General features: G+C 42.4%; 1 non-coding gene across 1 annotated transcript; it reads right to left on the bottom strand.

Annotated features, from left to right (window-relative positions):
- Positions 1-3,551: 3,551 nt before the first annotated feature.
- On the bottom strand, positions 3,552-3,715 carry LOC111814735. The gene has a single exon (XR_002819642.1). It is a non-coding gene; the product is annotated as a U1 spliceosomal RNA (small nuclear RNA).
- Positions 3,716-5,154: the final 1,439 nt, after the last annotated feature.

Genomic DNA, 5,154 nt, shown 5'->3' with positions numbered 1-5,154 from the left:
TTGGCTCTGCTAATAAATGTATGTTATAATTAATAATTTTTTGAACGATTATTTTAGTTTTTGAGACAGGGTCTCACTGTGCAGTTCAGGCTGCCCTTGAACTCACTGTGTACGCCAGGCTGGCCTGAAACTCTCTGCAACCCTCTGCCTCCACTTCCCAAGTGCTGGGATTCCAGGGAGGCACCACAACAAACAGTCTATTTCTTCCATTCTTTGGCATATGTTGAAGCATCCCTACAACCCCAGGATAGATCCTGCTTAGTCACGGTGTACAATCTTGGTGATTTGTGGCATTCTGTTTGACAGTATCTTATTGAAGATATTTGTGATCAGTCTTCATAAGGCAGATAGGCCTGTACTTCTCTTTTCTGGGTGATTCGTTCTGTGGTTTGGTATCAGCTAATTCTTGCTTCCAGGAATCAGTTTGGGAGTACTGCTTCCTTCAATGTCCACAAAGTATTTGAGAAGGATTGGCATTAGGCCTTCTCTACATTTCCTGTAGAATTGAGCCATGAATGAGTGAGAATGTGGGATTTCCTTTATTAGTAAGTTTTAAATTACATCTTCAGTTTCATTGATGGTAATTAATTTATTCAGAATTTTTAAAATTTCTAGGGCTAGCTTTGGTAATTCTTATGTATCCAGAAATCTGTGCATTTCTTCTGTTTTCAATCTTGTTAGAATACAGGTTCTGAAGATGGTTGTTGAGGACTCATGAAGTAACTATGACATCATTCGAACTACAAAGAGTTGGGCAATGGTTGCGTTTTACTCGATCCTAAACATACCACGTATAGTTTCCTACAAAATATATAAGTGCACAATATCATGAAGAAGTTTTCCTAAAAATGAGAACCAAAATGTTCCATACAACAGAGAATGGAGTATTAATATATTCCTAAAAAATCTCTGCAAAAGAATCCTGCAGCAGACCAGTGTGCAGACAGCTTAGACATCACAAGAAACTCCTAAAAGGACAGAGAGACCAGCAAAATGTCACGTATGTGTGACCGAAACAGTCAGGAAACCAAAACACACACGTGAGCAGTGTAACTGATCTTGCATATGGAATGTGCTGCTTTCATGTATGTAAACTGCCTTGCGTATAATCATTCAAGTAAAGATTATTTTTGTGGTAGAGTTTGACTTGTACGTTCACTGTAGTCTACATTGTTTTTTTGATGGAAACTGCTATGAAGCAGCTCTGAGCAGGATGTAAGTGACCAATTGGCTTTCCATGCCCACTTGGGAGTCTGTCCACGCTGAGACCCCTGGTCTGGAGATGGGTAGGGGATGCATAGGAAGTGAACATCTGAGAGTCCCTGATGCCAGCTGAGGCCTGCAGTAGCAGGAGAAGCCTCAAAGCTTCCCAGGAGAAGACAAGGCCACAGCTAAGGATGCCTGCTCTAAGCTCCAATAACTAGACAAGGACTGTAGCTGCAGACATCTCACTCCTGTGGGGAAGCCCTTCCTGGAGGTAACATAGTTCTCCTAAGTGGACATGATGGATTAGTGGAGAAATCACTGAGTGGACTTCCTGGTCTGTGAATGGTCCTGCTCAGATGTCCACCGTCTTCAGTAATCTCCACCTTTGATAAGTAAATAAATATGGACCACCCGGAGGGTGTCTTTGTCTTAACTGTTGCAAAATCTCAATATCTGTGAAAGGGTATTTATCATCCTGGAGCCTTATAAATCATACCAGTTAACTGTTTGTTTTCTTTCTGTCTTTCTTTCTTGCTTGCTTGCTTGCTTGCTTCCTTGCTATTTAGGACATGGTCTACAGGGTCTCAGTCCATAGATCTGTCTAATAGTGATCTGCCTGTGTTCAGCCTCCCAAAAGCTGGGACTATAGTTATGTGCCAATCTCTCAGTCTCAATGGCATCTCCTTAAGCCCTGGAGGTGGGGCCACATGGCAAGCATGGAACCCTGGCTGCTGCACTCTGCCGAAGCAGGTGCTTTCCTCTGCTGAGTTATCTAGCCGACCATTAACTCTTTTACTTAATTCTTCTGTGTACACTCATTTGGGAGGTTGTAGGTTTTCTCAGTTTGCAATAACTAAGGGATACTATTCATGTGTTTATTTATTTGATTTTCTTGAGAATTGGTCTGACTCTAGTGCAGGCCGATCTTCAATTCAAGGCAATTCCCCTGCCTTTCGCTCCTGCTGATTTGAGGGATTACAGGTGCGCATCTCCTTACCTGCTGTACATAAAAATCTATATATTTCTTTTTAGATTTATTAAGCAAACAGTTGATGTAGGAGACAATGTTTTTCCTGAAGTTATAGCATATTTAATATCTTATTTTATTATATTTCATTTCTCCGCTAAGTGCACATGGTATAGTGGGAACCTCCTGAGAAAACAGGAAGAGAAGAGGTGACAGGTATGACCTGTCCAAAAGACAGGAAACAAATCATATACGCTGTGAGCGTCAGCTAGGCCTGTGTGTGGAACATGCTCCCTTGCATTGCAACGGATATACTGGTGTTAATTTTTTCAATTTTTATTATATTTGATATAGAAATACACTTCTATTCTTGTTTAGAGTTCATAAGCAGGCCAGTGGATGATGTTGAAAATGATGTTTCTTGTCAACATTATAGATACTAAAATTTAATTTTATGTTATTTTATTTTTCTGCTAAATGAAACAATGTATACTTCTGCTAAGTATACATTGTTTAATAAAATATAAAATTAATAAATTTATAACCAGAGATACCCCTAAAAGCGGATGTATTTATATAGTCTCCATCATGCAGCTTGCAAAGCAATTTACCACGCTCCTCCTCACGTGTGGGTGTCCCGTGCACAGTGATGAGCAAAGCTGATCCTCTATGCAGGGTGAGCATGGAACATGTAACTCCTTTAAGAGCTTTACAGGAAAGGAAGAGAAAGAAACAGAAGGAAGAAAGAAATAGAACAGAAAGAACAGAAATAGCCTAGCAATTGAAATAGCTTCGACCTGGCTCTATAGCGCTCAGCTCAGGGTTCAAGGAACTGCTGGCAAACATTCGCATGAAATAAACACCTAGCAGTGACACTGGCGCTTTACTGTACTGCTTGGCTTTTGGGCTGTGAGCTCACCTGGTCTGGTCAGCGGCTAGACTCTTTCACTCTATTCTGTTTCTCCGAGTGTGGCATGGGACATTGCTCCTTCTGAGCAGAAAAGCGCAGACTGTGGGACCCTCGTGCTAGTGAAGAGGAGAGCGATGGACGAAGCAGGTCTGTTGACAGAGCCATGTCATCTGAGCAGGACATGTTGTGTCCAAGCCCATGTAAGTCTGGAGTGTCAGTAGACAGCCGTCAACAAACACAAAGTGAAAAATCAAAAACATCTTTTTCCATATATGTAAGGACAATAATCTTCCAATTAAACGAATACATACAAAGGAAACCTAAAAAATATGTACAAAAATCATTTAACTCAGCAGGCACCTGCAAAATTTATGTATTTCTTCACAGGTCAATTTCACAAAACGACTGAAACAAATGAAACAAACAGACCAAACTATAGCACGTTAATCCTTTTGTTGAACAACAAAACAAGGGAAAGCGCGAACTCAGTCCCCCACTACCACAAACTATGCAGTCGAGTTTCCCGCATTTGGGGAAATCGCAGGGGTCAGCACATTCCCAGTGCGATGGATAAGCCTCGCACTGCGATAACCACCTTTGTGATCATGGTATCTCCCCTGCCAGGTAAGTATGACTGCTGCTCCGCCCTCCCCCACCAAGTGTCCTGTGTGCCTCACTCTTCACTCAGGCTCATTTGCCTTCATGCACTTTCAGGTCTGCCTAGCTCATCCATGCAAGAGATAAGCTTTTCTGCGAAACTGCCCTAAGCTATCTCCATGGTCACAGGAAATTCATCAAGCTTCAACACCAGGGATCCAACCAGCAACCCCTGAGCTTCATTATCTGCGTAGGACATGCCCTCCAGAGGCATCACAGGATGCCATTCCCTGCAGCATATGTCCCGCCCCACCCCCACGCCGTCCACCCTGCCCACACACCATCAAAACTTCCCACCACTCTGGGGCATTCCCAGGGCAGTGATGTCCCTCTCTCTATTCCTCTTGTTCCCTCAACCAAGTGGGGAATTTATGTTTAGGTGGATGTCACTTGAAAATATACTCATAAGTGGAAAAGAACCAGACACACATGTGTAAATATCATATAGTTTCCCTAGTATAAGAACTCAAAAGAAGAAATACAAATAGAAAGGTATAATACAATTAAAAGGAAAGCAAAAACTTGACGACTAGACAATGAAGAGAGCGCAAGGAGAAGAGCTAGGAAGCATGACAGAGGCAAGCCATACACTTATATGTACAAGATGGGTAAGGCAATGATCCTGAGAATCTTCACAAGATTTTCGAATCTAGTAGTTAATTGGAAGGATTCTCACCCTGATTAACAATATATACTGACACCTGTGAACTAAGCAACTGCACTGAAGATGACAATTTGTAATAGTAGATTTAATCAACTTTACCTGAGCAATGGTGCTTGTAATCTCATTGGTTGACCATTGTTTTGTCCCGCTTCATGCCCGCCTAAGTGATCTCCCAAATTCTCCTCCACCTTAGACCTTCCACACCACATGGTTTTGCTCTAGATAAGAGTCCCTTAGGGCCAGCCAAGTAGCTCAGCAGACTGAAACTCCTGCAAGGAGGTGCAGGGGTCTGGGTTTGGATCCCAGGACCTTCCTTGCCAGCCCTGCCCCTGCGACATGATGAGAGGGTAATTGAGACTGCGTGTGGTGTTACTGACCTGTAATCACAGCTCTTAGGAGGTTGTAACCAGGTAGATCACTAGGAGTCCAGTCTAGTCCTGAGACCCAGAACACCCTTCACTAAAAAAAAAAAGTCCCTGCAAGAGCCATCTTCCTGAAGACCACCTACTCGAGGCCTCCCTCCTTTCCTTCTCTGGGACAAGTGCTTTCTCTCATCCAGTAAATATATTCTGCTCATAGTCTCTGTTTCTTCCTAAAAGTCATTCTTCAGTTTTACAGAACACGCACTCATCACCGGTACATGTCAGCTCAGGATTTTTATTCTCTCCCCATATCATTTTTTTTTAATTTTATTTATTTGTGTGTGTGTGTGTATGTGTGTGTGTGTGTGTGTGTGTGTGTGTGTAGCCA

Source organism: Octodon degus, unplaced genomic scaffold (genome assembly GCF_000260255.1).
Source record: "Octodon degus isolate 3935 unplaced genomic scaffold, OctDeg1.0 scaffold00461, whole genome shotgun sequence".
Classification (NCBI taxonomy): Eukaryota; Metazoa; Chordata; class Mammalia; order Rodentia; family Octodontidae; genus Octodon; species Octodon degus.
Note: the sequence above shows the minus strand (reverse complement) of the source record. Positions and strands in the feature narration are given on the sequence as shown.